Source organism: Anser anser (genome assembly GCF_964211835.1).
Source record: "Anser anser genome assembly, chromosome: 1".
NCBI classification, from domain to species: Eukaryota; Metazoa; Chordata; class Aves; order Anseriformes; family Anatidae; genus Anser; species Anser anser.
Genome location: NC_139720.1, coordinates 172,971,389 through 172,982,018, shown reverse-complemented (window position 1 = coordinate 172,982,018; position 10,630 = coordinate 172,971,389). Strand labels below are relative to the sequence as shown.

The following is a 10,630-nucleotide window of genomic DNA, read 5'->3' as shown; positions in this document are numbered from 1 at the left end:
ACCAAAAAGATAGGTAATGTCATCCATTTATTCTATTTTAAAAGAAGTGTTTCTGTTGGATAAGGTACATCATGGAAAAGAAACGTATTGCATTTTTCATCCTCTGACATTTTTGCTAGTTCTTCAAGACATAACAATTTTCATTTTGTTTGTCTGGTTTTATTTTCCTTTTCTGTGACATCTCTACTAATGTGCATTATCTAAAAACGTAACAACTTTTATTAAAGACAACAATATATAATTAGTCCAAAATTACCATGTCCTTCTTCAGGAAAGCAAGGAACATTAAAATAAAAATTATATTTTACTTAAATTGATGAATTCTTTTAGGAAGACATCAAAATAAAAACAGTTCAGTAATTTTGAGAAAATCTTTCCTTTCTTAAAGTTATTGATTTTGTCCAGATTGCATTTTTCTAAGAGGAAAATAAAAATCTTACATGAAGATTCAACTTTTGGCAGTGGTCACTGTGTTTACTTGGATCGGTGGAAAAATTTGCACTAAGTTGAGAGAAAAGATTGAGTTATCTACAAATTTAAAAAGGTGGTGTTTCTGTGTCACAAAACACAAAAGCATTATATACCTTGACCATCAGAATATTGATGACATGACAGAAGCACAAAACAAAATTAAATAGCCCAATAAATACAGTCTAAAACAGTTGAATATGTCACACGACAAGTAGTGGATTGCTGTATTGAATGGCCTCCAGAGGTCATACTGGTTCAGGTCAAGGCTCAGTATCCTGTTACCAACCATCTTGACAATTTTTTTGAAATTACCTCAGTACAAATTCAAGAACGCTCAGTAATCTGCATCTACAATGGACTTATTCCTTCACAGGAAGGAATTTATTGTATTTATTTTAGAATAAATATTTATTTAGAATATTTATTTCAGAATAAATGTGCAATTTCTTGTGAGTGTACATTATGCAGAATTGGTCATTGTTCTAGAGAGAGAAAAAAAAAAAAAAAAGGCAGTTCTTTATTTCAAAAAAATAACCCTAAATAAAAATTAACAATAAACAACTCACACTGTCCCAAAGAAAAGCCAGAAATGACGAAAAATAGCTTAACTTTTCTCCCAGCTTCAGATTATTTGAAAATCAACCTAACTATTTAGAAACTCACATCTTTTTTCAACATTTCATAACTATTTTCTTTGACAACTGATAGAAGTCATCAGAAAAAGAAAGAAGGAAATTAGGTAAAGCTGAAATGTCTTATGGAGGCTTTAAGTTGTGGGGTTTTTTGTTTATTTTTTTGTTGTTTTTTTGTTTAGTTGTTTTTTGTCTAATTTTGTCTTTAGCAACAACTACACAAACTTCAGATATTCTGGACTCCAGCATTATCTTTTCAGCTTTCAGTAACAGAAGGAAAACAAAACAAAACAAAACAACAAAACATAATTATAAGAAAGCCTGTTTATACAATATTAACAACATATTAATTTAGTATTCTGTCCACACAGTGATAGTCTCATTACTCTCGCTATTACAGAATTCAACAGAAAGATGCTACAGTATGTCTTTAGCTCAAAACACCACATTTCTCACTGTCTCCCCTGACCACCAGGCTCTTCTGAAAACAAACTGTACCACCAGAAGATATCAAGAGAAGTAAAAGGAATTTCCATTCTTCCATCCATTTACTTCACCAGAAAAACTGAGCTTCAGCACTTTCAGAACTAAATGTCAAATCTGAATTAGTTTTTTCTTGCTAATTCCTACATCAAAATGAATCAATAGTTGTATCAGCATACATTGATAAATATAAAGAAAACCATATGTGACTACCTAATTCACTTGTTCTAACAGAAATCTTCAGATATCACCCAAGATATCACCAAAATTGAAAATGCGAAAAACAGACCAGGGTGGATACCAACAGAAGTAAGCAGTTGACATTCATTAAACGCAAGAGCTTAGCACACATTCACAAACACCAGCCAAAGATTTTTTTATTATTATTTTACGTTTTCCCCCACTATATAAACTTTTAAATGATCTCAGACTGTGCTGCCACCAGAAAGACGGCCCTCACTTGTGTCCCTCTTTTTCTGGGCACACCCTTTGCTATGTCAATACTTAAATCACGTAGCTCACCAGTTATGTCAGTTCCTTGAACTGACTAAAAAGTAGACCTGCCTCCCCAAGTTATTACTTTTCCCTGAACTGCTGAACATTCACTGGTGCTGACACGACGGAGGTGGCAGGAACAGACAGCTGGAGGCAGGGAAAAGAGCACGACTTGCCTTTTTGTCAGTAGCATGGTCAAAACTGATGCTGAGAGATCAAAGAGAAAGACAGAATATTATATGACAGGAGTTGTAACTCATTCTGTATTCTTCTCCTGAACTGGAAGAGCATGAGATGAACATGAATTCCCATTAGAAATAGTTTTATTATACAGCCAGCTACCACCAGTTCTTTTTCACTATCTGGAACAATGATCTGATGATTAACGGTATTGCAAGTTAGGCTATCATTCCACAAGGGACACATTGAGCAGGATCTTGACTTTTCAAAACTTAGGAAAACAAGTTCCTTAAAAGAACCAGCAGCCACAGAACCAGAGAATTTGGTCAGCAGCATCTGCCAAAGTAGTTATTTCGCTGTTCCTTGGGAGCTATTAGAGAAAAGGTTCATTAGACATATACCACAATAGAGCCTGTAAAAGGTACTTGCATTTAGGGAAGGAATGAGAGACAAAACAAAATGTTCATAACAAACCAGAACTGCTTGCTCTTTGGACCTCCCAGATAACGTCTAAGTTCACAGTAATGGGATGGAAATCACAAAATCTGAAATGAAACTAAAATTCTATAAATTAAACAAGTAAGCCATTTAGTACTAATGCTGGTTCAGACAAAACGGCAAAAAAATCTTCAAGAAAAAAAGGTAATGATTTTTCCTATCAGTGGTCCACCCCCTAACCAATATTGTGAGTGCATGTATTTTAGAAAATTTATCTAGCTGAAACACTGTAGACTTTAACTGTTTGCCTAGAATATTTTCTGAAATGTATCAGGAGATACTTTTTTGAGGAAGTGTCTGGACTTGGAGACATACTATGGTCTTTCTTTACAGAAAGTGCAATTTGCAACAAAACAATCTTTCAACTGTACTTTCAGGGTAAGTATATTTCTATAAGTATTATAAAACTTGTCTAAATTTTAGATTGCACCTGATAGCTGCAAGCAAAACTTGTGATTTAAACCTTCTTTAAACCTTCTTTTTAAACCTTTTTTGTGAAATACTCATATTGTAAAAGACTAAGGACTATTTAGGTGAAAACTGAAAAACTGATACTTTTCAAGATGTATTTCAATCTCATTGGTAGTCCTTCTCCCTAATTCAGTGTCAATCTTATTACAGTCAATCTTTGATGTCCCTTCCAACCCAAGCCATTCTATGATTCTGTGGTTCTATGATAGTCACTAAACTGTTGTCTTCATAAATGCCATAATGACAAATTTTTAATATACCCTAGAAAGGCTAATGTATAGTGAAATAATGTAATATTTAACATAATATATATCTGAAAAAGAAAGCATTTAAAGAATGGTTTCACATTTCTAGAAATCCACATAGACCTTCTTTTCTCTCATCTAAAATAGTGTTGTTGTTTGGTTTTTTTTGTTTGTTTGTTTGTTTTCCAAAAACACCTGTGAAAATAACTTGCCAAATAGAATGTAGGTCCTTAGAACAAGGGTTAGAAGAATGGGGGAGCCATGACATCATGAGCAGCCTGTGAAGTTACATTAATAACCTACAAATTCCATACATCAGTAGCTGTTCCTAAACATTGTGTAAACTATGTATACCTTTATAAATGTAAATTTTCAGCCACTGAAAGAGCCAGTATTTAAAACCACAGAAAGAGGCAGCATGAATGTAAATAGAGTCCTTAGCTTATTTTTAAGCCCAACTATTTTTTTATCTTAAGACATTTTAAGGTGCTAGAGCCCTAAAAAAATCATTTTTGCTGAGTTTGTTTTACTGTGTGAAATTAGAGCTAAATTAAACTCCTCCATTTGAGTCAAATTAAACTCCTCCTCTGTACCAATCTGATCTTAGAGCTTCTGCTGTACAAATGCCCAGTTCCCTTGTTCTGATCCTTTCTAATCTCTGCCATACCCTGAAACTAGCCTCAAAGGAGAAAGTATGCCTCTATGGCAGGTCTAGGGAGAGTGACACCATTGCTAGTCATTAGTAAGCCCTCACATATTCAATCTCTTCCGAGTCAGTGAATTTAAAAAGAGTTCCTTGTAGCAGAGGGTTCACTGTTTGATATTTTGCACTTGAATGTGTGCCAACTCACCTTGCAGCCCCATTGGTTACTAAGGTAAAAACAGTTGCACCATATTTGTTATTTTTCTGAAGAGGGAAGGTTATTTCTCAGACTCTAACAACCTTCCCACATTCATACCACAGGAAAGTCTAGCATTCCTTTCAATTAAAATGCTGTGGTTTTCAAACTGAGTGAGAAATTTGATAATGTGGAGAGCACATGTAAAGCCTGTGGCTTGCAAATGACTGAGAACTTGCAATCCATCATCTAAAACAAAACCCATAAGAACTGTCCTAGCATGAAAAATATCTTTCCCAGAACTATTATCCTTGGCATCCTGCACCATTTCACACTGCTACACTGAGAAAATATGAAAGTATTCCTGAGCTGTTCAGAGAATACAAATGCATCTGGTTTTTGATTAATTGCATTAAAACCACAAATGTGAAACCTCCACACAGAGAAGTGGGTGAATAGGACACTTTTTTCCTCTTTTATTTTTGTCTTGCTATAAAAATGTCACAGTTTTCTCTTTTGGGAAAGTTGCCAGCAAGGCTGAAACACAATGAAAACGTCCAAGTGATGGCCAGAAGGAAAGTTTTGTCATGACTGGTAAGGGTTCCTATAAAGGACACTAGGGGGAAGGGGGCAAATAAAGGATGAACCTATGAGATTATCAATGCAATTTTGTTTGATGTATAGTATTATGTACTAAATTTCTTCTAGTAGTTTTGGATTCTAACCTCTCCCATGCCCCCAGTATATCATTTCCCTACTTTTCCCATTGAAATTAACCTATTTTTCAATTTTTAATTTCTCCTCATATTACTTTTTATCTCTTCAGACATCTTGGAAATCTGCTTATTGTACTTAAGCCAGACATGCAATCTGACTGCCTTGCAAATCAATCAATTATATTTTGCTAGCAGTAAGAAAAGCAACCAAGGGTGAGTAATGCCTAAGCCGAAATCAGCACCTTGATTTTCATCTGTCCACATTGTATAACTGAATGATAATAAATGACTAAGAAAATTTAGAAGATATTAAAAGTTCTTATTGACATCTATGACCATTTAATTAACTTTGTATGGGTGGCACTCAGTTATTTTCTGGTCTTACATATATTGTAGGCTACTTACAATGGGAGGAATCATGTAGTCTGTCTGTATTGTCCTAAGCGAGATGGTAAAAGTACAGTTGGCAAAAATGCATTTTTTTCTCTAACTATAAATTCAGATATTTACTTCATTGTAAACTATAACAAACTTTGCAAAGCCTTTGAAGAGAGACAACTTAACATGCACTATTAACTGTGTTAACTAAATTTTACTTACGATAATGAAATGCTTGCCAATTTACACTTTGGGCAAGACCTTCAAAAGGGCTCAAAGTTCAAATGTCCAAGTTTCTTAAATCATTTTTTTTTTGTGAATTATCAGAATTAGAAGCTTCTTTTTTTTTTTCTTTTTTCTTTCTTTTTTTTTTTTTTTAAATGCACTGCCATATGTTTTCATATCTGTAAGGAAGAAGATGTATCTTGTAGCATATGTGTACTACCAAATTATTAATTGTAATGTGGTAGGTGAAAGAGTGCTTCAGAATAAACAAGTTTGCCATTTTACTGACAGAAAATAGAAGAAATAGGGGACTATGGAAATTGAGTTTTCAGGAAATATATGTTCTTTTTGAACCATGACCTAATAGTCATTCTATCAACCAGCAGTGCTCTTCTGCCCAGCCTCAAGGTCTCAGCTTAGACTGAAGTTTCAGTGCTACCGACAGTGTGACAACAATAGACTTGGGAGAAAAGGGGGCGAGAAAGAAAATAGAGAAGCAGTATAACAGACAGAGAACCTAGACATGAAGAAACTCAAAACTAGGTTATAGAGACAGTTACCTAAACCCAGAATGTTAGCCACAATATCATCAAAGACATGTTTTCTCTTGATTGCCAAAATCAAATTACCTTAAAAAAATTAGTTGTATCAATATAAAAGAAGGGGGAGATATTACAGTACTAATAGGTAAGAAAAGATGTATTATTCACACACATACACACACACACAAAAAAAAAAAAATCACAAAAGTTTATGGACAATATTTACAAGTTGGATTTACCCAAACCCTGACAGGATTTTTCTAAGGGCACTGTAAAGGTTGGGTGATGTGAATGTAGTCCACTGTATGTAATTTATATGGCAATTAAATGGGGTCCGTGATGACTGTGACAAGGTTAGTGTTGCACTCATCCTTAAAAAGGAAAGATTCATTGAATTATGGTATGGTTAGCCTCATCTCAGTCCCTAGGAATAGAAATATCATGGAATATGTCTCCCCAGAATCCATTTTCAGGTACTTGAGAGTGAGAAAATAATTCAGAATATGAAATATAGATTTATCAATAGTAAATCATTGTAGTATGACATATAGATATCATTCATATTATTTCAAGTCACATTCCAGGCCCAAGAAAAAAGCCTTTTCTGTCTGTATGGTCACTCTCACCATCTAACACTACTACCAGTATTTTGCACTGTTTTAAAAACTCCAGGATATGGGTGCTAAAACTGAAAACAACATGTAACCATACTGACAATTTGTATGTCTACCATATTGTAGTTCATATACTGCAGTTTGTATCTCTGTGGGATCTTTTTTGGTCAGAGGAGATTGAAGGAAAGGGAAGCAGGAGTAGGGGAGCATAAAATTAAGAGATCGCTGACGGCTGACAACTGTTTTAGGGCTTATGCTTTTTTTGTTTGTTTGTTTTTGTTTTTTTGTTTGTTTGTTTTAATTTTAATCTAGAAATTAGTTGCCTGGAATTTGGGGAAGAAAGACAGAGAAAGAAAGGCCAACATCTTCCAAGTTTTCAAATAAAATATGGGTGGCTTATAGTCTGCAAAATTTGGTTTGCCACCATCCATTTTACTTTGTTTCCATAGCTTCATATTTCTTTGTCACAAGTCAAAGATCTTTCATTGGAAGTGAACAAGTACTGCATTTGGAGACTGGCAAGATAGCTTCATTTGGCTAATGGTGTACCATTCCAGGAAATAATACTTCCTGATAACTCATCAAATGACACTGATGAGAGTAGCAATGAGTAGAAGGACAAATTAGCAAAGGCACTTGCCAGCTAGCTTTAAATATTTAAAAAGAGCAAATGGAAAATTATATCACTACAAGACAATGCAAATAGGAGAAAAAGAAATTGTTCCTAAAAAAAAAAATGTAATTGTGGTTATTGCTTTTCTTTATATACATACTTATTAGAATTATAACATCAATAACATAAAACAAAAGATGACAGTAAGAAAACAGAAGGAACCATAAGATAATTGTGAGAAATGTAGATAATTGAGATACATTTAGGTGCTTTGGGTTGAACACCAGTCAGTGCAAATTAAACCAAAAAACTTCTGAGACCAAAGACACAGTGGAAGCATATGGAAATTTAAAAGACACTTTGGGTTGCACAACATAACTCCTTACAAGCCATGTGTACAAGCCATGATGGTCATGAGATGATTTCTCATGGCCATTTGGCATATTGGAATTCTTCCATTGTGCTCACTTGAAGAACAAAGAATGGGACAACTAGCACAGATGCCTATAAAAAGCATTTTTTGCACTCTGAAAGTCACAGAGAAGAGCATTACTTAGGATAGCAATAGACTTGGAATATTTGTAAGAATTATGAATCTGCTGAGGTGTCACCTTACTCTGTCATGCAACAGATTTAATTTGCCTTTGTGAAAGTTACAAAAATAACAGAAATGTGAAATTCTAGAAGCCAGATTCTCAGACAACTCCATAGCCTATTTAATGGAAGCATAGCATTTTATAAGGTGAATGCAAGGCTTGAACTGCCTTTAAAACTAACAGTAACTCTGGAAAGCATTATATATGATTTTAATAAAAATAAAATGAAAGCAAAAAAAAAAAAACCACTTTTTATAATTAAAAGTTTTAAGAGGAGAGCACAGTAAAACTGGAGCTTAACTTTGCAGAATAAACCTGTTCTTATCACCGTTTTTGAACTTTATGCACTGCTTTTTACATGGGTAAACTTTGTTGTAGTAAGATTTAGTTCACAGGAACATTATGAATCATACTGATGCAATATTTAAACAATTGGGTTGTTTTGGTTTTGTGTTTTGTGCTTTTTGGTTGTTGTTTGTTTGTTTGTTTTTCATATCACAAAAGAAACAGCCATTAAGGTTTTGCTGCCTCTTCTTTTGAAGTGATTTGGCCAAGAAGCTGAAATCTGTTAACAAGCTAAGATGCAGAGGGGGGAGTAGCATTTCTGATGGTTACTGCACTTGAATTTATTGGTTGAATAGCTTGCAGGAATTAAAAAAAAAAAAAAAAACAACTTTGAATTTGCATTACAGTTGGGAGAGAGTTTGAAGTCTGCTATTTGCAGAAGTATGCAAGTTCCTATAAATGAAATTCCGACTGCATACCTAAAGAAAGAAACACTGTTAGTGTTTGCTTTGAGTAATGAAATTAAAAGGTTTGAAATGAATTGCAGGAAGTTGCTTCCTAGTTGTTCCTTTCTTGCTTCCTACTCTAGGACAGGACCAACTCCATTTATGCTTTTTATAACAGATAGTTGTCAGTTCTGCCTTTCCAGTAATAAATCTTCCATCTCTCCAAGTAATCTGTTTTCAGATGATGAGTCTTTACTACTGTTATAAGAAGAAAGTTTTCAGTTCTGAAGTTTAAGCCGGTTACTTCTTGCTCTGTCCATGACGGACACAGAGTACTCCTCCCCTATTCACAGTAGCCTTTTTCATGTTAAACTTCCTGCACAGAGATAGACATGATGCAGTCACATAGAGCCTGATCTAATGTCTGATAAACTCAATGCATAGATGCTGTTCTAATCATTTATTATATGATGCGTCTTTGAGCCACTGCTGCATTTTTCCTAGCAGGAAAAGAAGATGGAGAAAAATCCATATTGCTATCTTTACTTGTTTAAGACAAGTTTCTGAAGTGATGAAAACCATCTTAGAACTTAGGTAGGTTCCTTACTTTCTTTCAACAATAATTAGGGCAACTTCCAAGACTTGCAATGAAAGCTGCTATTTCCTGGCATCTTCCCAAAGCAACCCATAAAAATGCCACCTCCATCAGGCTGTTCAATATGCATGAAATAAGCTATACCATTTAATCTAGAAAAAAAAAAAAAAAACTATATAACAAAAAATGAAGTAAAATTAATAATTAAAATATTATTTAAAGAAAAGGATTAATATTCTACAGATATGTTGACACAGAAATGCCTTTCAGTTTTATTTTTCTTCTTTACTTTGGAGTGTAATCAATGATGATATTAAGACTTTGCAGATAACACAGAAAAGCCTAGTCATATTTCCAGGCGTGATGTAACAATTAGCTTACTTTCTCAAACTGCAAGTTTGTTTTGTTTTAACACGAAATCCAGGTAAACCTACTGATTTTCTAATCATCACTGCTTATCAATCCTCTCTCCTTCACAGGCAAAAACATTTTATTTTTAACTGTAAAAATAGGAATCATAAAGTCCAGACAGAGGAACAGGATGCGTTTCCTTGTAATAGATGAGAAGGTGAAAAAGAAGTAACTGTATATACTTTATATAATCTTTAGGATCTTGAAGCATTCTCACTTCTTACTTACTCCCCATATGGTTACATGCCCAAGGAGTTTCTCATATAATTATAATCACTACTTTATTGCCCCCTAGATCCTTTATAAGCTTCAAAACTAACTTAGTGGACGAGCAACATATCACTTGTTCAAGTTTTCCTAAGTTACATCGCTTCTGTGATTATGGTCTTCTTCCCTGCAAGACCACTCTGTTAGGAAAAACTTAAATAACATACTTGTTTAAAACCACTTTTCCAACAATGAACCATATTGTAGCATTATATAAGAACAGAATTCATTATTAATACAATTAGGACTTTCTTCATCTACTCTAGAGTCTTCTCTTCTGAAACTAATTACCTTGTAACCAGCCCCAGGGTTGTCATGCCTCAAGAGTTCTCAAAAAAGCACTTTTCTCCCTCTTATCATTAAAGATGTTACTACAGTTACCCTGAGCGCTGCTCAGGAAGACCAGCCCTTTTCCAGAATAAGACAAAATGATCATCTGTTCCCTCTGTTTCTTAGCCCTATCTTTCCTCTTGTCTGTTGCTGACTACTTAGATATCACCTGGTAATGCAGAGGATTTAGTTTTCTCTTGGTTCTGAACCCCAAGAACTTTTCGTTAAAAATGTTTTTGTATACTAAAGCTTACTTCTGGTTTTGATCTTTTACCCATTACTGTCATCTGAAAATGGT

General features: G+C 34.2%; 1 protein-coding gene across 17 annotated transcripts in view; it reads right to left on the bottom strand.

The window, feature by feature from the left end:
* Positions 1–10,630, bottom strand: part of PCDH9 (protocadherin 9) — an 803,467-nt gene that overhangs the window by 516,866 nt on the left and 275,971 nt on the right. The gene's annotated exons all lie outside the window — the stretch shown is intronic.